The sequence below is a fragment of the Schistocerca cancellata genome, chromosome 12, assembly GCF_023864275.1.
Source record: "Schistocerca cancellata isolate TAMUIC-IGC-003103 chromosome 12, iqSchCanc2.1, whole genome shotgun sequence".
Lineage (NCBI taxonomy): Eukaryota > Metazoa > Arthropoda > Insecta > Orthoptera > Acrididae > Schistocerca > Schistocerca cancellata.
The window spans coordinates 120,471,928-120,495,307 of NC_064637.1; the positions used below are offsets into that span (position 1 = coordinate 120,471,928).

General features: G+C 43.5%; 1 protein-coding gene across 1 annotated transcript in view; it reads left to right on the forward strand.

Moving 5' to 3' along the window:
* Positions 1-14,740: 14,740 nt before the first annotated feature.
* The window catches only part of LOC126109899 (sclerostin domain-containing protein 1-like), a 519,785-nt gene continuing 511,145 nt past the window's right edge, over positions 14,741-23,380 (forward strand). Inside the window, exon 1 of the mRNA XM_049914988.1 lies at positions 14,741-14,848. The gene's annotated coding sequence lies outside the window, so the exon portion shown is untranslated. The remainder of the gene's footprint in view (positions 14,849-23,380) is intronic.

Here is a 23,380-nt window from a genome sequence, read left to right on the forward strand (position 1 = left end):
TAAAATGCCACTGAAGATCTAATAATTCTGATTAACTACACTGGTGTTCAAAATTAAAGCAACAAATTGCTATTTCCCCGTTTTGTGTCTCATTCACGATGTAACCACACAAACTGTTAACAGCTGTCCGATCAATGGGCAACCACGCCAAATATGACATCAGGGCACCTATCAAACGGGGTAGTGTTTGCAGGGTAGTCCCTGATCCACAATTGCTGTGTATAGTCACAGACGGTGCAGTATGGCACAGTGAAGACGCCTACCAGACTCTCTGTGGTGGATGGCCATAGGAAGAATGGAAGGGCAGTTGCAAACTGATGTGGCCCGATAGCTTAATGTGAATCGTTCTGTTGTTTTTCGGATGTGACAGTAATTTATAGAGATCAAATCTGAATTCCGAAGACCGGGGCGGGGCCGACCACGTATAACATCAGAGAGAGAGATCCGTTATTTGGCTGTAAGGGCACGACGGTACAGCCTTAGTACTGCACGGCAACTGCATACACCTCGCAGCGCCCACTGGACGCGTTGTATCGAGGCAAAAGGTGAACAGAAGGCTTCGGCAGAGCGGCCTATATTGCCGGATGGTGGATGACATCGGAAGTTCACTGAGGCTTTTTGCAGATGATGCTGTGGTGTATCGAGAGGTTGTAACAATGGAAAATTGTACTGAAATGCAGGAGGATCTGCAGCGAATTGACGCATGGTGCAGGGAATGGCAACTGAATCTCAATGTAGACAAGTGTAATGTGCTGCGAATACATATAAAGAAAGATCCCTTATCATTTAGCTACAATATAGCATGTCAGCAACTGGAAGCAGTTAATTCCATAAATTATCTGGGAGTACGCATTAGGAGTGATTTAAAATGGAATGATCATATAATGTTGATCGTCGGTAAAGCAGATGCCAGACTGAGATTCATTGGAAGAATCCTAAGGAAATACAATCCGAAAACAAAGGAAGTAGGTTACAGTACGCTTGTTCGCCCACTGCTTGAATACTGCTCAGCAGTGTGGGATCCGTACCAGATATGGTTGATAGAAGATATAGAGAAGATCCAACGGAGAGCAGTGCGCTTCGTTACAGGATCATTTAGTAATCGCGAAAGCGTTACGGAGATGATAGATAAACTCCAGTGGAAGACTCTGCAGGAGAGACGCTCAGTAGCTCGGTACGGGCTTTTGTCAAAGTTTCGAGAACGTACCTTCACCGAAGAGTCAAGCAGTATATTGCTCCCTCCTACGTATATCTCGCGAAGAGACCATGAGGATAAAATCAGAGAGATTAGAGCCCACACAGAGGCATACCGACAATCCTTCTTTCCACGAACAATACGAGACTGGAATAGAAGGGAGAACCGATAGAGGTACTGAAGGTACCCTCCGCCACACACCGTCAGGTGGCTTGCGGAGTATGGATGTAGATGTAGATGTAGATGCTGTATGTGTACCTCTGACGCATCTTCGCAGAAGGGACCATCTAGAGTGGAGCCGTCAACATGCCACATGGACGTTCGAACAGTGGTCCAATTTTTTTTTCGTACTATTGAACAATATGCTAGTCCTCATAGGGCAAGTGCGGTTGATGTTTTCTTTGAAACGGAAGATATTGCAGGGATGGCGTGGCCTGCTCACTCTCCCGATCTGAATCCAGCAGGGCGCGTCTGGGATGCACTAGTGACTCGCGTTGCATCTCGTCATCATCCATCAATCACTGTCCAAGATTGCCAGCAGCATTGCAGGAAAAATTGGCATTATTGCCTCAACATGAGATTGATGGCCTTAATCACAGTATGCCCCCTCGTTTGTCTGGCCTGTATTGCTGCCAGAAGTGGTCACACTCCGTACCAGTTGCTGGAATGTGTGCGTAAATCCACGAAGTTGCGAAAAACGAAGAACACTTTTGTCTACCGTCATGCATGTCGCTGTTGTTTACGTCCTGATTTTTTTTTATGTTGTTTCTATTTTACTATGACCTGTTTATACTGTTTGTGGCAAAATAAAAGCAACCTTGCAAAATTTCGGTTTGTTGCTCTTATTTTGGATACCAGTGTAATTCATAACCTATCAATTACTTTTTCTTTTGAATTAAATTTGGAGTACTAGAATTTACTATGGTTTAGTAGCAATGAAACATTTTCCCCCTTTCGAGCTCTTACGTTATGTGTAACACCAACAAGATTTTCTCGATGGAAACACGTTTCAGTTAGAATCCAATATTTTGTTCGTAAGTAAATGACCACGTTGTAGCTTGGAACAGATTGTCACATTTGGAGAAACGTTACTTTTTCGAAGTAATTTTTGGAATTCCAGAAACAGACTGCATTACACATAAAATTCAGTGCCACCATTGCAGGGTGAAATATGAAAACGTATTAAACTTCCTATTACAGGGCTGACTAGAAGCGAAATTGAAAAAATCTTAATGCAGTCACAAATTTTCTCTTGGTACCCCATGTAACTGTACTTCTGATAATAAGCATCGGTGAGGTACTGAATCAAACGCTTTTTGGAAATCGAGAACTGACTGCGTTGATCCAAAGCTTTCAATGTGTCATGTGAGAAAAGTCCGAGTTGGGTTTCGGATGACTGTTGTTTTCGGAACCCAGTTCTAGTAGTCATGGAGGACGTTATTCTGCTAAATATACCTCATTGCGTTTGAGCTCAGAATATGTTCTAAGATCCCACAACAAATCGATATCAATGGTATTACTCGGCAGCTCTGTGGATCACTTCTACTGCCCTTCTCGTAGACGGATGGGAATTGTGCTTTCTTGCAACTACTGGGCACAGTTTTTTGTTCCAGGAACGTACAATTATTTACACTTAGAAGAGGGGCTAACTAAGCCTCAAAATCAGTATAGCATCTGACAGGAGTTCCATTGGGCCCTGGAGCATTGTTCAGTTTTAAAGACTTCACCTGTTTCTCGACACCACTTAAACAAATATACTGGTGACCAAAACTAAAGCAACACACTGCTGTTTCCCCGCCCTGTGTCTGATTCACGATATAATCATACACACTGTCAGCCAGATGTCCTTACGACCGTATTATGCACGAAAAATGGCATTCTGGTCAACGATCATGCCAACGATGTTGTCAGGGCACCTATGAAATGAAGTGTGCTTTCTTGCAACTACTGGGCACAGTTTTTTGTTCCAGGAACGTACAATTATTTACACTTAGAAGAGGGGCTAACTAAGCCTCAAAATCAGTATAGCATCTGACAGGAGTTCCATTGGGCCCTGGAGCATTGTTCAGTTTTAAAGACTTCACCTGTTTCTCGACACCACTTAAACAAATATACTGGTGACCAAAACTAAAGCAACACACTGCTGTTTCCCCGCCCTGTGTCTGATTCACGATATAATCATACACACTGTCAGCCAGATGTCCTTGCGACCGTATTCTGCACGAAAAATGGCATTCTGGTCAACGATCATGCCAACGATGTTGTCAGGGCACCTATGAAATGAAGTGTGCTTTCTTGCAACTACTGGGCACAGTTTTTTGTTCCAGGAACGTACAATTATTTACACTTAGAAGAGGGGCTAAGTAAGCCTCAAAATCAGTATAGCATCTGACAGGAGTTCCATTGGGCCCTGGAGCATTGTTCAGTTTTAAAGACTTCACCTGTTTCTCGACACCACTGAACGAAATATACTGGTGACCAAAACTAAAGCAACACACTGCTGTTTCCCCGCCCTGTGTCTGATTCACGATATAATCATACACACTGTCAGCCAGATGTCGTTACGACCGTATTCTGCACGAAAGATGGCATTCTGGTCAACAGACAATCATGCCAACGATGTTGTCAGGGCACCTATGAAACGACGTAGTGTTTGCTTGGTGGCCCCACATCCAGAATCGCTGTGTACAAAGCTACAGACGGTGCAGAGAAAATGCCTACCAGACTCTTTGCGATGGAGGTTCAAAATGGCTCTGAGCACTATGGGACTTAACTGCTATGGTCATCAGTCCCCTAGAACTTAGAACTACTTAAACCTAACTAACCTAAGGACAGCACACAACACCAAGCCATCACGAGGCAGAGAAAATCCCTAACCCCGCCGGGAATCGAACCCGGGAACCCGGGCGTGGGAAGCGAGAACGCTACCGCACGACCAAGAGATGCGGGCTGCGGTGGAGGGCCATGGTAAGAAAGGAAGCAGGACAGTAGCAAACTGATTTGGTCCGATGGCTTAATGTGAATCGTTCTGTTACTTCGCGGATGTGGTGACAGTTGATTGAGATCGAAACTGTATCGCGAATACCAGGGCAGGTGTGGTTTCAGAAGAGAGGACGGTTATTTGGCTGTAAGCGCACGACGGTACCGCCTCAGTTCTGCTCGTCAGCTGTCAACCACTGGACATGTTGTATTGAGGCAAACTGTGTGCAGAGGGCTTCAGCAGAGTAGCCTTTATTGTCGGAGACATGCCGTGTGTCTGCCTCTGACGCGTCTTCACAGAAGGGACCGTCTAGGGTGGAGTCAACAACATGCCATCTCGATGGTCTAACAGTGGGCCAATTTATTTTCACAGATGTGTCCCGCTTCAGTGTGGAGAGTGATTCTAGGTGGAATCGCATCTAGAGGGAACGTGGAACTCGATTTCGGGACACAGACATTGTGGAAAGAGACCGAGATCGATTAAAATCCCTAATGGTGTGGGCAGGGATTGTGTATACCACTCGAGCCCCTAGTCATGAAACTGTACGGGTGAATAGGCGAGGTGCAACGGCTGTCACCCCCCCATGAACCGTGGACCTTGCCGTTGGTGGGGAGCTTTGCGTGCCTCAGCGATACAGATAGCCGTACCGTAGGAACAACCACAACGGAGGGGTATCTGCTGAGAGGCCAGACAAACGTGTGGTTCCTGAAGAGGGGCAGCAGCCTTTTCAGTAGTTGCAAGGGCAACAGTCTGGATGATTGACTGATCTGGCCTTGTAACAATAACCAAAACGGCGTTGCTGGGCTGGTACTGCGAACGGCTGAAAGCAAGGGGAAGCTACGGCCGTAATTTTTCCCGAGGGCATGCAGCTTTACTGTATGATTAAATGATGATGGCGTTCTCTTGGGTAATATATTCCGGAGGTAAAATAGTCCCCCATTCGGATCTCCGGGCGGGGACTACTCAAGAGGATGTCGTTATCAGGAGAAAGAAAACTGGCGTTCTACGGATCGGAGCGTGGAATGTCAGATCCCTTAATCGGGCAGGTAGGTTAGAAAATTTAAAAAGGGAAATGGATAGGTTAAAGTTAGATATAGTGGGAATTAGTGAAGTTCGGTGGCAGGAGGAACAAGACTTCTGGTCAGGTGACTACAGGGTTATAAACACAAAGTCAAATAGGGGTAATGCAGGAGTAGGTTTAATAATGAATAGGAAAATAGGAATGCGGGTAAGCTACTATAAACAGCATAGTGAACGCATTATTGTGGCCAAGATAGATACGAAGCCCACACCTACTACAGTAGTACAAGTTTATATGCCAACTAGCTCTGCAGATGACGAAGAAATTGAAGAAATGTATGATGAAATAAAAGAAATTATTCAGATGGTGAAGGGAGACGAAATTTTAATAGTCATGGGTGACTGGAATTCGATAGTAGGGAAAGGAAGAGAAGGAAACGTAGTAGGTGAATATGGATTGGGGGTAATGGGAGATATGATACTTCGTGAAGAGTTTGACAGAGCAGTGAAAGACCTGAGTCGAAACAAGGCCCCCGGAGTAGACAACATTCCATTGGAACTACTGACGGCCTTGGGAGAGCCAGTCCTGACAAAACTCTACCATTTGGTGAGCAAGATGTATGAAACAGGCGAAATACCCTCAGACTTCAAGAAGAATATAATAATTCCAATCCCAAAGAAAGCAGGTGTTGGCAGATGTGAAAATTACCGAACTATCAGTTTAATAAGTCACAGCTGCAAAATACTAACGCGAATTCTCTACAGAAGAATGGAAAAACTAGTAGAAGCCGACCTCGGGGAAGATCAGTTTGGATTCCGTAGAAATGTTGGAACACGTGAGGCAATACTGACTCTACGACTCATCATAGACGCTAGATTAAGGAAGGGAAAACCTACGTTTCTAGCATTTGTAGACTTAGAGAAATCTTTCGACAATGATGACTGGAATACTCTCTTTCAAATTCTGAAGGTGGCAGGGGTAAAATACGGGGAGCGAAAGGCTATTTACCATTTGTACAGAAACCAGATGGCAGTTATAAGAGTCGAGGGACATGATAGGGAAGCAGTGGTTGGGAAGGGTGTAAGACAGGGTTGTAGCCTCTCCCCGATGTTATTCAATCTGTATATTGAGCAAGCAGTAAAGGAAACAAAAGAAAAATTCGGAGTAGGTATTAAAATCCATGGAGAAGAAATAAAAACTTTGAGGTTCGCCGATGACATTGTAATTCTGTCAGACAGAGCAAAGGACTTGGAAGAGCAGTTGAACGGAATGGATGGTGTCTTGAAGGAAGGATATAAGATGAACATCAACAAAAGCAAAACGAGAATAATGGAATGTAGTCGAATTAAGTCGGGTGATGTTGAGGGTATTAGATTAGGAAATGAGACACTTAAAGTAGTAAAGGAGTTTTGCTATTTGGGAAGCAAAATAACTGATGATGGTCGAAGTAGAGAGGATATAAAATGTAGACTGGCAATGGCAAGGAAAGCGTTTCTGAAGAAGAGAAATTTGTTAACATCGAGTTTAGATTTAAGTGTCAGGAAGTCATTTCTGAAAGTATTTGTTTGGAGTGTAGCCATGTATGGAAGTGAAACATGGACGGTAAATAATTTGGACAAGAAGAGAATAGAAGCTTTCGAAATGTGGTGCTACAGAAGAATGCTGAAGATTAGATGGGCAGATCACATAACTAATGAGGAAGTATTGAATATAATAGGGGAGAAGAGGAGTATGTGGCACAACTTGACAAAAATAAGGGACCGGTTAGTAGGACATGTTCTGAGGCATCAAGGGATCGCAAATTTAGTTTTGGAGGGCAGCGTGGAGGGTAAAAATCGTAGGGGGAGACCAAGAGATGAATACACTAAGCAGTGTCAGAAGGATGTAGGTTGCAGTAGGTACTGGGAGATGAAGAAGCTTGCACAGGATAGAGTAGCATGGAGAGCTGCATCAAACCAGTCTCAGGACTGAAGACCACAACAACAACAACAACGGCTGTCAGCTATCGTGACGAGATTATGAGACCTCATTTGCGGCTCTTGCGAGGTCCTGTGGGCCCAGACGTCGTATTGATGGACGATAACGCTCGACATCATAGAGCACGAGTGGTCAATGTTTTCTTGGAAACATAAGATATTGCACGCATGGCGTGGACTGCTCGCTCTTCCTATTTCAGTCCCATAGAGCATGTGTTGGATGCACTAGCATGACGGCTTGCATCATGTCAGCATCCACCAACCATTTTCCAAGTCTGCGAACAGTTCTGGAGTAAGAATGGGCGTTAGTGTCTCGACATGAGACTGATTACATCATTCACGGCATGTCCCGCCGTTGTGAGGTCTACGTTGCTGCCAGAGGCTGTCACACCCCATACTGAGCAAATTAACTAGTCGTCGGTACGTGTGTGAAAATCCATCAAGTTGGAGTAAACCAAGAAAACTTTTGTCTACCGCTAAGCACATTGCAGTTGTTTGCGTTCTGTAGTTTTTACATTGTTTCTACTTTATTCATACCTGTTCATGCTGTTTTGTGGTAAAATAAACGCAGCCTTGAAAAATTTCGGTTTGTGGCTTTCATTTTGGACACTAGTGCATTTACTTCACTTATCTTTTCAGTGGTACGAGGATATAATTGGACCAATTCTCCTGGGTTTTCCTTTGTAAAAGAACATTTGGAAACAGAGTTAAGCATTTCAGCTTTTGTATGTTTTTGGATAGGGTCCGCCTTTAGCAAAACACATTTTGGTTTTGCTAAAGGCGGACCCTATCCAAAAACATACATATTGTTAAAGCAAACACGGAAGAGAAGAGCTTCAAGCCCACGATGATTATTTCAGCTTTTGCTTTGTTACACTCAATTTCAGTTCCTGTTTCATTCGCGAGTGCCTAGGCATTATCTTTGGTGTCACTATTGGCCTCTACATACAACCAGAATTTCTCTGGGTTTTTTTTACTATCATCTATCGATATTCTACTATGGTAGACACTGAAGGTTTCACGCATTCCTCTCTTGACAGCCAAACACGTTTCATTCGGCATCTCTCTATCTATTGCCCTACGCTTTGTTGCACATTTTCTATACAGTAGATTCAGTTTCTTTAGAAGTTTCTTTTTTTTTTTTACACTGCCTGAAACTACGAAGGGTTCCTCACGTTATGAAGTGCTCTTCTGGGCACATATCTACGCAGTACATGGTCAACTATTCTTTAAAACTTGAGCCATAGTTCCTCCAGATGCTCCTGTCCTGAGCTGAAAGTTTCAAGTACCTTTTGGAGTGTTTTTAAATGCTAATGTTAGAAATGGTATTTTTGTCTGTCTGCTTACAGGTCTCGTGCCTCCTCCATTATATAGAATGTCACACACAATCAAATCATCATACACAGTCTTTGTTTACAAAACAGGAACAAAGAGCGTTGTACCTGGAGGATAGTGAATCTAGGAACAAATGATTTTTTTTAAAGTACTTAAGTCTAGTAACCGATTTTAGAATCACGTGAGGAATGTTCACTAGAGGTCATTATAAGCAGTTGCGCCAGTTTCTAACGTTTTTGTCGTTGTCGTTAAGAAAAAAATGGTTCAAAGGGCTCTGAGCACTACGGGACTTAACATCTATGGTCACCAGTCCCCTAGAACTTAGAACTACTTAAACCTAACTAATCTAAGGACATCAAACAACACCCAGTCATCACGAGGCAGAGAAAATCCCTGACCCCGGCGGGAATCGAACCCGGGAACCCGGGCGCGGGAAGCGAGAACGCTACCGCACGGCCACGAGCTGCGGACTTTTGGATTACAATAGGTAAATAAGGTTATCAGTTACTAAATTTATTTTCATATCTTTTGACTACAGAATTATTGATACTTTTTTTTACATTGAATATCACGAGCGAAATTAATATACAGCATGTATCAATCATCACATTTTAAAAAATCGTAACTATTATGTTATTTGAGGTACATGCGTGAAGAACGTAGTGTTGGAAAGAGGAAACTCTCGAGTTTTTCATGGTTCCCGCTAGGTAGCAGCACTGTGTGCCCTCTTCAGTTATAGTAAAAATTGAGTCGGGACAACAGGAAGCGTTTTGTGTTCTACGTTTTGCGAAGTGCGGGTCAGTAATAACGGTTATTAACTGACCGTTCATCGTGATTTTTTGCACTAGGTAAAAATGGAAATGACCGTTTTGCGTCATTGGCCGGGAGGCCCCTTACGGGGTAGGCCTGCCGCCTTGGTGCAGGTCTGATTACATTCGATGCCACATTGGGGGACCTGCGCGCCGGATGGGGATTAAATGATGATGAAGACAACACAACACCCAGTCTCTGAGCGGAGAAAACCCCCGACCCAGCCGGAAATCGAACCCAGGCCCGCAGGATGGCAATCCGTCACGCTGACCACTCAGCTTTTTTTTTTTTTTTAGATCTCATTTTGTTCTATATTATTCGTTGAATTTGTTCGATGACACCCGTTCAGGTTCTTTGTTGATCCGATGACTCATTTTTTTTTTTTTTAATTACACCGGGTAGCTAACATTCTGACCGAGTACGCAATCGGGCCGGACAATACTAGGTATGGTGTGGAAATTTCTGCAACTCAGAGCATTAGACGTTGGCGTGAACAATTCCGAGAAACAGAGCCCGCATCTCGTGGTCGTGCGGCAGCGTTCTCGCCTCCCACGCCCGGGTCCCCGGGTTCGATTCCCGGCGGGGTCAGGGATTTTCTCTGCCTCGTGATGGCTGGGTGTTGTGTGCTGTCCTTAGGTTAGTTAGGTTTAAGTAGTTCTAAGTTCTAGGGGACTGATGACCATAGCTGTTAAGTCCCATAGTGCTCAGAGCCCCGCCTCCGAGAAACAGGCTGTTTGGGTAAAGGCCAATCGCCAGCCCATCCCTGAGTTTCTGACGCAGACACATCGAAAGCATCCGCCATAGTTTCAAAAGGAGTCCGCAAAAATCCGTTCGCCGTGCAGCTTAACAGCTCAAAATGCCCCCGATGTCGTCTGGCGTGTGTTGCGTCGACGTTTACACACGAAACCGTACAAAATTCAGCTGCTGCAAGCTATTCGCGAAGGTGATAAACAACGACGTATGGAATTCTGTAATTTCGTTCTTGGCAAGACGGAGGATGACAATTTTCTTCCACGCTAAGTGTTTAGTGACGAGGCAACATTCCATGTAAGTGGAAAGGTGAACCGTCAGAATGTGAGAATGTGGGGTACGGAACAACCTCATGTAGTACAACATGAGAGGGACTTCCACAGCTGTGGAAGCTGTAATTCAAGACATGCTCTCTGCGGTGTGGGAACAATCTGAATACCGCATTGACATATACCGTGCATCTCAAAGGGGGCATATTTGAACACCTATGAAAAGGTATGAAAAAAACTTTGAGTTTCCCATTCATCAAAAAACAAAATTCATTGTACAGGGTGTTTCAAAAAGGACTTCACAAATTTAAAAATTCATATACATTCACTGAAAGAAAGTGTAGAGTTGGCTTTAGTGTTATTTTGTAGGTAAACACACAAAGTTTTCATACCTTAAACTAAAGATGTTGTATGTGGCTTCCGTTGGTTATCCTGAACACATCCAATCGGAAGTCAATTTCTCCCAAACTCGCTGCAGCATTGCAGGTGTAACTTGTTCAGTGGCGGCGTAAATTCTTGCCACGCTGAAACTTAGGTAAACACCAGGTAATTTGTGCAATCGAGGCGGATTTTTCATAATTATTTAAATCAACCCAACCCCCACAGCTAGCACGCTCGGGTCCAGTGAAGGCAGCCGTCTTTAACGCAACTGCAGCTACCGCTCCTTACGGTGCGATTCCGCCCTAGCGAACTGCACGGAACAAAACTTGATGTATTTCCCTACAAGTTGACACTACAATCACCTCTGTAGCTACTATGAATTAATTTATACGAATTTTGAAACATCCTGTATATGTTTAACAGTTTCAGAAATATAGATGTGCCAAATCGGATGATTCTCTTTGATAACCCTGTATTTCCTTTTGACACTGTACCACACGAGCGGCTCGTAGTAAAATTGCGTGCTTATGGAATATCGTCTCAGTTATGTGACTGGATCTGTGATTTCCAGTCAGAGAGGTCACAGTTCGTAGTAATTGACGGAAATTCATCGAATAAAACAGAAGTGATTTCTGGCATTCCCCAAGGTAGTGTTACAGGCCCTTTGCTGTTCCTTATCTGTGTAAACGATTTGGGAGACAATCTGAGCAGCCGTCTTCGGTTGTTTGCAGATGACGCTGTCATTTAACGACTAATAAACTCATCATAAGTTCAAAACAAACTGCAAAACGATTTAGAAGAAATATCGGAATGGTGCGAAAAGTGGCAGTTGACCTTAAAGGTCATCCACATGAGTACTAAAAGTAACTCGTTAAACTTCGGTTGCACGATAAATCAGTCTAATCTAAAAGCCGTAAATTCAACTAAATACCTAGGTATTACAATTACGAAGAACTTAAATTGCAAGGAACACATAGAAAATGTTGTGGGGAAGGCAAACCAAAGATGTTTTATTGGCAGGACACTTAGAAACAGACCTACTAAGGAGACTGCCTACGCTACGCTTGTCCGTCCTCTTTTAGAATACTGCTGCGCAGTGTGGGATCCTTACCAGATAGGACTGACGGTGTACATCGAAAAAGCTCAAAGAAAGGCAGCACGACTTGTATTATCGCGTAATATGGGAGAGAGTGTCACAGAAATGATACAAGATTTGCAATGGAAATCATTAAAAGAAAGGCGCTTTTCGTTGCGAAGGAATCTTCTCACGAAATTTCAATCACCAACTTTCTCCTCCGAATGCGGAAATATTTTGTTGACACCGACTTACATGGGGAGGAACGATCACCAAGATAAAATAAGGGAAATCAGAACTGGTACGGAAAGAGAGAATTGTGAAGGTGGTTCGATGAATCCTCTGCCAGGCACTTAAATGTGATTTGCAGAGTATCCATGCAGATGTAGATGTATTTCCATCATGAGTTTGATTACGAACTATTCTGTTTCACAGGACATCTTGTCACGCCCACTGTGGTGTCACCGCCAGACGCCACACTTGCTAGGTGGTAGCCTTTAAATCGGCCGCGGGCCGTTAGTATACGTCGGACCCGCGTGTCGCCACTATCAGTGATTGCAGACCGAGCGCTGCCACACGGCAGGTCTAGTGTAGAGACTCTCTAGCACTCGCCCCAGTTGTACTGCCGACTTTGCTAGCGACGGTTCGCTGTCTACATACGCTCTCATTGGCAGAGACGACAGTTTAGAACAGCCTTCAGCTACGTCATTTGCTACGACCTAGCAAGGCGCCATATTCAGTTACTGTAATTACTATATCTGAACACATAATATTATGACTCATGTACCGTCAAGAGCGACGTTCATCATTAATAAATTGAAATCACGGCTGCAAAATACTAACACGAATTCTTTACCGACGAATGGAAAAACTAGTAGAAGCCGACCTCGGGGAAGATCAGTTTGGATTCCGTAGAAATATTGGAACACGTGAGGCAATACTGACCCTACGACTTATCTTAGAAGCTAGATTAACGAAAGGCAAACCTACGTTTCTAGCATTTGTAGACTTAGAGAAAGCTTTTGACAACGTTGACTGGAATACTCTCTTTCAAATTCTGAGGGTGGAAGGGGTAAAATACAGGGAGCGAAAAGCTATTAACAATTTGTACAGAAAGCAGATGGCAGTTATAAGAGTCGAGGGGCATGAAAGGGAAGCAGTGGTTGGGAAGGGAGTGTGACAGGGTTGTAGCTTCTCCCCGATGTTGTTCAATCTGTATAGGAAGCAGTAAAGGAAACAAAAGAACAATACGGAGTAGGAATTAAAATCCATGGGGAAGAAATAAAAACTTTAAGACTCGCCGATGACATTGTAATTCTGTCAGAGATAGCAAATGACTTGGAAGAGCAGTTGAACGGAATGGACAGTGTCTTGAAAGGAGGATGTAAGATGAACATCAACAAAAGCAAAACAAGGATAATGGAATGTAGTCGAATTACGTCGGGTGATACTGAGGGAATTAGATTAGAAAATGAGACACTTAAAGTAGTAAAGGAGTTTTGCTATTTGGGGAGCAAAATAACTGATGACGGGCGAAGTAGAGAGGGTATCAAATGTAGACTGGCAATGGCAAGGAAAGAGTTTCTGAAGAAGAGAAACTTGTTAACATCGAGTATATATTCAAGTGTCAGGAAGTCGTTTCTGAAAGTATTTGGATGGAGTGTAGCCATGTATGGAAGTGAAACATGGACGATAACTAGTTTGGACAAGAAGAGAATAGAAGCTTTCGAAATGTGGTGTTACAGAAGAATGCTGAAGATTAGATGGGTAGATCATATAACTAATGAGGAGGTATTGAATAGGATTGGGGAGAAGAGAAGTTTGTGGCACTACTTGACTAGAAGAAGGGATCGGTTGGTAGGACATGTTCTGAGGCATCAAGAAATCACAAATTTAGCGTTGGAGGACAGCGTGAGGGTAAAAATCGTAGAGGGAGACCAAGAGATGAATACACTAAGCAGATTCAGAAGGATGTAGATTGCAGTAGGTACTGGGAGATGAAGAAGCTTGCACAGGATAGAGTAGCATCGAGAGCTGCATCAAATGAGTCTCAGGACTGAAGACCACAACAACAACAACATCAAACTAATTACGTCCGCTTTCTGAATTCTAATTCCTTGTCGTGTTCCAGACCTCACGTCAGTGTAGTTCTTTCCTCCTTACGCCAGCCTGCGTGAGCTAAAATGCGTGCATGTCGGCCTCCACTAGTAAGACGGTGTTGGCTCTTCTGCCAACACAACACCCACCACTAACATAACTGTAATTTTCCAAAAAATGGTTCAAATGGCTCTGAGCACTATGGGACTTAACTTCTAAGGTCATCAGTCCCCTAGAACTTAGAACTACTTAAACCTAACTAACCTAAGGACATCACACACATCCATGCCCGAGGCAGGATTCGAACCTGCGACCGTAGCGGCCACGCGGTTCCAGACTGTAGCGCCTTTAACCGCTTGGCTACATCGGCTGGCTGCAATTTTCACATTTGATCGCTGGATAGTTAAAGAACTCTCACTCCTATACTGGAATATTGTGTCGTGTTAACCGGCCGGAGTGGCCGAGCGGTTCTAGGCGCTACAGTCTGGAACCGCGAGACCGCTACGTTCGCAGGTTCGAATCCTGCCTCGGGCATGGATGTGTGTGATGTCCTTAGGTTAGTTAGGTTTAAGTAGTTCTAAGTTCTAGGGGACTGATGACCTCAGAAGTGAAGTCCCATAGTGCTCAGAGTCATTTGAACCATTTTTTTTTTGTGTCGTGTTGTTCATTAGACAACGAGCGTTTAGTGATAATCAGTTGTGTTAGGACCTTTCAGTGTCTCAAGGAAAAGCAAACTGTGCGTGTGGGTTGGTGAGTGGGTGGGTGGGCAGCTGTGTGGCGGCGGCGAGGGTACGTCGGAGCGTGTGTTGCGTTTGCCTGCTCCGCGGCCGCACAGTAGCGGCGGACCGTGCAGTCCGCTGGGGCAGCGCTGAGCGCTCAGTCGCCGCCCAACCTCCGAGGCGTCAACACCACACAGCGGCAGCGGCAGCAGCAGCAGCAGCGCCGGAGCACCGCAGCAGGTAGGGCAGCGCTCACACGCACCCCAGCTAACAACTGCACCTGCCACCGGCAAACACGCAACCCGCACCACACTCGCGTATAACAAAGCGACTGAGAAGTCGTCGCTAGCGAAAAGGAAGCAGATATATCGCACCCCGTCAAGAACACTGCCACAACTTGAAATAAATCGACATAAATACGTCCTTAAAACTTATACTTGGAATAGTATAGGTGTGCTGTAAATTTAAAGTACGTAACATTGCCAGTAAGTACTGCTGTAATCTATACATCAGTAATATGGACACGCAGTTCTGTTCTCGTCGAATGTGACCTGTTTTCAGGTACTTATTTATTATTGTCAGTAATTTCCGAATTGTACGGCCTGCAGCGTAATGAAGGTCACAGTATGACATTTTAATAAATAGTTGTTTCCTGTTAGCTGCTTAAAGTGTCATTTTTATTTCGTGCTATAAGCTTATGTCGGCATTATTCCCATTTTCTAGTACAACCTGCAAAGTAATATCACGTTACAGTTACATTTTCTACATCTACATTTATACTCCGCAAGCCACCCAACGGTGTGTGCCGGAGGGCACTTTACGTGCCACTGTCATTACCTCCCTTTCCTGTTCCAGTCGCGTATGGTTCGCGGGAAGAACGACTGTCTGAAAGCCTCCGTGCGCGCTCTAATCTCTCAAATATTACATTCGTGGTCTCCTCGGGAGGTATAAGTAGGGGGAAGCAATATATTCGATACCTCATGCAGAAACGCACCCTCTCGAAAATTGGCGAGCAAGCTACACCGCGATGCAGAGCGCCTCTCTTGCAGAGTCTGCCACTTGAGTTTGTTAAACATCTCCGTAACGCTATCACGGTTACCAAATAACCCTGTGATGAAACGCGCCGCTCTTCTTTGGATCTTCTCTATCTCCTCCGTCAACCCGATCTGGTACGGATCCCACACTGATGAGCAATACTCAAGTATAGGTCGAACGAGTGTTTTGTAAGCCACCTACTTCGTTGATAGACTACATTTTCTAAGGACTCTCCCAATGAATCTCAACCTGGTACCCGCCTTACCAACAATTAATTTTATATGATCATTCCACTTCAAATCGTTCCGCACGCATACTCCCAGATATTTTACAGAAGTAACTGCTACCAGTGTTTGTTCCGCTATCATATAATCATACAATAAAGGATCCTTCTTTCTATGTATTCGCAGTACATTACATTTGTCTAGGTTAAGGGTCAGTTGCCACTCCCTGCACCAAGTGCCTATTCGCTGCAGATCTTCCTGCATTTCGCTACAATTTTCTAATTTTCAGCAAGTACACAAAGATCTTTCATCCATACATGTATTTTATCATCATTAGACACTTTCCTGCAAGAGCGGGTATATAGCAACAGCACTCAAGCACTATGCCTCGTCGACGTGTCTGTCGTCATCGCCGCCACCGCATGCCAGTTTACAAACATATAATTAGTTTGGAAAATAAACTTGGAACAAATGGCACTGCACAATCTGTTATTCTTAATGGACCAATTTTTTTTTCGTGGATGTCGAGTTAATTTTCCACTCGATGTTGCAAGTGGAGCAGCTGGCAGTGGGTGGTTTACTCTCGCAGTTGTCCGCTGTGAGAACTCATCGCTTCCTGGATTAGAATCTTTTGCCACCGTGATGTTGGCAGTTAGATGGCGTCTTAGATACCACGAACGAGTACGTATTTTCCGTGTACGTTCATGAAATGACAGCAAGAAAATAGCGAATAGACACAGACGAAGTTTTACATACGTTATGAACAACTTAAGTATACCTATGCACATAATCCATCTAAAATACCATTCAATTGACATTGACTACATGTAATGATTGCAAGTTATGCTACAAAATGGCAGTAATCTCGGAATAAGCGTACAGCACGAAAGACCAATAAACTTTAAGCAGCTAACAGGAAATAACTATTCATTAAAATTATTAATTCTTTGAGCTCTCACTTTTCTTGATTTTCTGATTACTGTCTTGTTTTTGTTGCGAGCCCTCGAGTAATACGTCTGCCAGTGTTCCATCCAACAAAATACAATGGTTATTTTTTTAGTTACTCCTATATAAGACGACATTCGAACCTCCATGAGCCAACATTAGTACTTACGTTAAAATGAAAAATTAAAATAAGTTGAAATTGTTGTATAATAGAAACGCAAAATTGTAATTCACGAAGATTAATAAAATTTAATAAGAAACGTCAATTAGGTGCAATTTAAGGAACACAACATACGAAAACATAGAAGCATAAAGACTGATACGCAGGGTGACGGAAATTAACCTCACAAACTTCTAGAACTTTTAGAGCGGAGTGAGCGCATAATATTTTGAGTATTAACTCATGTTTGGGAACTTTGCGTTCTACGACGGTGTCAGTTCAGGTGTGTAACGCGTCCACGTCTGCTGAGGGAAAGAGAAAAGTCTCAGCGTTTCTTGTCCTGGACCAGAACATGCTGCGTAGGTGCACTGTCTGTAACGACGTTGGTGGTCGCGACGTCGATTCCGTTGTAATGCATCAGTACTGCTCTGTAAGTGCAGTGTATTCGGCTCTTTTTTATTCTGTAGTAATGTACACACGAGGTGTTTAAGTGTTAACACTTAACAACTGTACTGCGTCACGCCTAATTCAATTTCTCAAACGGAAGTGGACGAGTTACGCATCTGAAAATGGTTCAAATGGCTCTGAGCACTATGGGACTTAACATCTATGGTCATCAGTCCCCTAGAACTTAGAACTACTTAAACCTAACTAACCTAAGGACATCACACAACACCCAGCCATCACGAGGCAGAGAAAATCCCTGACCCCGCCGGGAATCGAACCCGGGAACCCGGGCGTGGGAAGCGAGAACGCTGCCGCACGACCACGAGATGTTACGCATCTGAATTGAAACCGCCGCACAAAACGGTACGTTTCCGGGCATGGGTTCCTATACAAAATATTATCTACTCAGACCCCCTCTACAAGTCCTAGAAGACTGTAACGAGAATTTCCGAAAACCCTGTATAATGCAACGATGCTTTTCGTGGAGAAAAGGGATTTAATGTGGACTTCTTTTAAAGCAGAAGCTTTTTTTTTTTTTTTTTTTTTTTTTTTTTTTTTTTTTTTTTTGTGCACTGCAGCGCACGAAATTTTGTAAATTTACAACATCTGTAATCGTGAAAACTGTCTCTGTTCCTTCAGACATGCGAGCACGTATGAAGGACATTGTAATTTGAGGTACAGACACTGCATAAATACTGATATTGTAATAATCAATTATGTTAAGACGTACATGCGACTTACGTTATACGCGAAACGTTTCACAGCTGAGAAGGCGCCGCCCTACACGAGTGACACCCACCAGCACCATCGCTGAGGAGACACTGCAGTGACGCAGAGAGGTAGCCTGCAGCAAAAGTGACATATCTGCCCTGAAGTGGACAAATTGAGAGGTTGAGACGCGACGCTTTTCGTGCAAGTTGGGGCACTTCAGACGTGGTTTTTTGGGGTCAACAACTAAAAATTGCCGTTTCTTGACTTTGCTCACTTTTCTTGTTGGTGAGTGATATCTACTTGGTTCAAATGGTTCAAATGGCTCTGAGCACTATGGGACTCAACTGCTGTGGTCATAAGTCCCTAGAACTTAGAACTACTTAAACCTAACTAACCTAAGGACAGCACACAACACCCAGCCATCACGAGGCAGAGAAAATCCCTGACCACGCCGGGAATCGAACCCGGGAACCCGAGCGTGGGAAGCGAGAACGCTACCGCACGACCACGAGATGCGGGCTATATCTACTTGAGGAGAAATAGTAAATACCGGGCGTTTCAAAATCAATATACGGGCTTTAAGAGTTTGTAGCATTTTTTACGTTCAACTTACAATTATAAATAATACATGAAATAAAAGTGTAACTCAAACAGTTTTGTTTCTATATACCAGTGTGCAAAGGAAAGAGTGTTGAGCGACAAAGAGTGAATGAAGAACGTGTTGAACGAGTATCTTTCACGCTTAGCCTCAAGAAATCAGTTCGGCAGGGTAGTCGCGACGTGTGTGTGGAGGCCTTTAAGGAGACATTTACAACTATGGTCTTATCGTTTGCAGTTGTTACAAGCTCTAAAGTCTACAGAATACGGTTTACGTGTCAACTTTGCAGAAGATTTGTTGCTGCTTGAAGATGAAGATTTTCTGGGTCGCGTCGTCTTCAGTGACGAATCGACGTTTCACCTAAGCGGAAATGTGAATACGTATAATATGCGCATCTGGGGATACAAATCCCCACGAGATGGTACAGCTGCAACGAGACTCACCCAAAATCAGTGTTTTTTTGTGACATATCCCGGCTGAAGGTTTATGGATCTTTCTTTTTCGGTGAAGCAACTGTACTACAGAGTACGCGAAAGAACTTGCCCCCCTTCTAACAGCCGTGTACCGCAAGTCTCTAGAGGAACGGAAGGTTCCAAATGATTGGAAAAGAGCACAGGTAGTCCCAGTCTTCAAGAAGGGTCGTCGAGCAGATGCGCAAAACTATAGACCTATATCTCTGACGTCGATCTGTTGTAGAATTTTAGAACATGTTTTTTGCTCGAATATCATGTCGTTTTTGGAAACTCAGAATCTACTATGTAGGAATCAACATGGATTCCGGAAACAGCGATCGTGTGAGACCCAACTCGCTTTATTTGTTCATGAGACCCAGAAAATATTAGTTACAGGCTCCCAGGTAGATGCTATTTTTCTTGACTTCCGGAAGGCGTTCGATACAGTTCCGCACTGTCGCCTGATAAACAAAGTAAGAGCCTACGGAATATCAGACCAGCTGTGTGGCTGGATTGAAGAGTTTTTAGCAAACAGAACGCAGCATGTTGTTATCAACGGAGAGACGTCTACAGACGTTAAAGTAACCTCTGGTGTGCCACAGGGGAGTGTTATGGGACCATTGCTTTTCACAATATATATAAATGACCTAGTAGATAGTGTCGGAAGTTCCATGCGGCTTTTCGCGGATGATGCTGTAGTATACAGAGAAGTTGCAGCATTAGAAAATTGTAGCGAAATGCAGGAAGATCTGCAGCGGATAGGCACTTGGTGCAGGGAGTGGCAACTGACCCTTAACATAGACAAATGTAATGTATTGCGAATACATAGAAAGAAGGATCCTTTATTGTATGATTATATGATAGCGGAACAAACACTGGTAGCAGTTACTTCTGTAAAATATCTGGGAGTATGCGTTCGGAACGATTTGAAGTGGAATGATCATATAAAATTAATTGTTGGTAAGGCGGGTACCAGGTTGAGATTCATTGGGAGAGTCCTTAGAAAATGTAGTCCATCAACAAAGGAGGTGGCTTACAAAACACTCGTTCGACCTATACTTGAGTATTGCTCATCAGTGTGGGATCCGTACCAGATCGGGTTGACGGAGGAGATAGAGAAGATTCAAAGAAGAGCGGCGCGTTTCGTCACAGGGTTATTTGGTAACCGTGATAGCGTTACGCAGATGTTTAACAAACTCAAGTGGCGGACTCTGCAAGAGAGGCGCTCTGCTTCGCGGTGTAGCTTGCTCGCCAGGTTTCGAGAGGGTGCGTTTCTGGATGAGGTATCGAATATATTGCTTCCCCCTACTTATACCTCCCGAGGAGATCACGAATGTAAAATTAGAGAGATTAGAGCGCGCACAGAGGCTTTCAGACAGTCGTTCTTCCCGCGAACCATACGCGACTGGAACAGGAAAGGGAGGTAATGACAGTGGCACGTAAAGTGCCCTCCGCCACACACCGTTGGGTGGCTTGCGGAGTATAGATGTAGATGTAGATGTAGATGTACTAGTGTTTCTTATCTTCATGCACTACAACTATGCATTTCTCCTCAATTGGAAGAAGCTGAACAACAGAACTTAATTTGGCAGCAATTTGGTGAGCCGGTTCACTGGCATAACTCAGTACGCGATTGACTAACCGACGTTGTACCCGACCGCTGGACTGGCCCCAAGTTGCCGGATGACAGAGCTTGATTTGCATGACCTCCAGATTCACAGAGGATCTGACGCCATGAGATTTTTATCTGTGGGGGTTCATAACCGAACACGGTATGTGCTTTCGCTACCATCTGATCTACCTGACTTAAGAAATAGCATTTTTGCAAAAATTACTCCATGCACATACACTGAGCAAGGTCTGCAAGAATTCGCCTATCGACTTGATGTGTGATTAGTGGTGCTCTCACACTGAAGACGTGTAGGAGAAACTATAAGGGTTGCTCTTTTATGTGACGTATTGTTTATAATTGTAAGTTGAACGTAATAAATGCTACAAAACCTTAAAACCAGTATATTCATTTTGAAACAATCTGTATTTTACGAGGGGTAAGTTTAAATTAATCCGAATGAAGCTATATACGTGATATGCACTCAGTTTTCATTCGTTGCAGAGAAACAGTCGGTTAAGGGTGTACGTTTTCTTTCGCGTATCGGTACACCAGTTGCTATGCGTTTATTTGTCGACTGTCACTTTTGTTCTGAAGTTCACATTCTGAAGTTGTGCTTGAGTTTACAGCACCGAATTTTCCAACTGTGACTGTGAGTGTCAAGTGTTCGCCAATTCTGCTGTATGTTTTAAACATTCCGCAGGTGTTTAAAAATGCTTACTACCCCGATTAGGTATTTGTATGAGGTTTTTTAATTTATTTCTTACATAAAAACGCTGTTGCTACTTGTACAGAATACAGTAGACGACTTTCTAACCGCGGAGTACCAAATTCGTGGGCGTTTACTTGTGTTTTCGCAAAACTGCATGATACTGGAGCAGGACCCACTCGTCAATATTTAATCCGAACGTTCAAATCAATAGATTGTAAATGAGATAGAAGACATTATTCAGTTGGCATGATGCAGTCCTACAGCAGTCACACACACAATTTCTCCATTCTTCACATGATGGAAAATGGCGGACATTAGGTATGCTTGGCCTGTATTCTTATATCTTCGATAAGAACATGAACGATTGGGCGCTAATGACCATAGAAGTTTTGCGCCCTAAAGCCAAAAACAAAAAAAAAAAGAACATGAACGTAGACGATCTGAATTTTCTCGTTGGCTATTGCAAACCACCGAGTAAGCCCATTAATACTCTTTACTGACGGAGCCACTTGTATTCATGCCGGTATAGTTAGTTAATTAGTTATATGTACCATTGATCAATCTGACGGTAACCATTAGGATGTGGAACGTGTCAAGTGCATAAGAAATGCACACATGAATCACGGATTTTCTTAAATTTTTATTGCCTACCCCATTCTCTTAAATGGCACAAAATGCATATGTTATACCTGTAGATTTATTGATTCCTATTCAAGAATTCATCTATGGTATAGCCGCGCGGAATGGCCGCGCGGTTAGAGAGCCCCTCCCGCCTAAGGTTCGAGTCCTCCTTTGCGCATGGGTGTGTGTGTTGTTCTCAGCATAAGTTAGATTAAGTAGTGTGTAAGACTAGGGACCGATGACCTCAGCAGTTTGGTCCCATAAAAGAATCTATGGCGTAGGAGTAGTCATCTAGATATGATTCCAAATTATTTTTGAAACTATTACTGCTGTCTGTCAGACATTTTACTTCATATGGTGCCGGCCGAAGTGGCCGTGCGGTTCTGGGAGCTGCAGTCTGGAATCGCGAGACCGCTACGGTCGCAGGTTCGAATCCTGCCTCGGGCATGGATGTGTATGATGTCCTTAGGTTAGTTAGGTTTAACTAGTTCTAAGTTCTAGGGGACTAATGACCTCAGAAGTTGAGTCTCATAGTGCTCAGAGCCATTTGAACCATTATTTTTACTTCATATGGTAATTTATCGAAAAGTTTTACAGCAGCATATTTTACCCCTTTCCGTGCCAAAGATAGGTTAAATGGAGAGTAGTGTAAGTCTGTCTCTCTTCTGGTATAATTATCATGAATGTCACTCTTGTTTTTAAACGGGTCCATGTTATTGAGAACAAATTTTATTAATTAGTAAATGTAGTGTGAGGTTGTTGTAAGAATTCCTAACCTTCTAAACAGATGCCTACAACTTTTGTAGTCCTCTCTCCCTCAGTTGCGTGTCATATTACCGTAGATGCCTTGCAGAGAATAAAGGCGAAACTCGTATGGCACGAAAACTGTGTTTCATTCAGTTGCAGTTGGAGGATCCAAAAGTAAAAATTATCAGTATACCGTAGGATGCCCACAGGATGTGATACTATGAGCCTCGCACATTATTCTAATCACTTTCTTTTGATCAGTGAATGCTTTTTGCCTAAGTGTTGAGTTACTCCAAAATATTATTCCGTATGACATCAGAGAGTGCAAGTATGCAAAGTATCTTACCTTTCTAATTTCTGTATCGTTAAAATTGACAATTGTTGTGATTGCAAAAGTTGCTGAACCTAGTCGCTTTAGGAGATCCAAAATATTTTCCCATTAAGATTCTCATCTATATATACACCCAAATCTTAGTATGCTCTACTCTGGCTACTGACTTCTATTTATGTG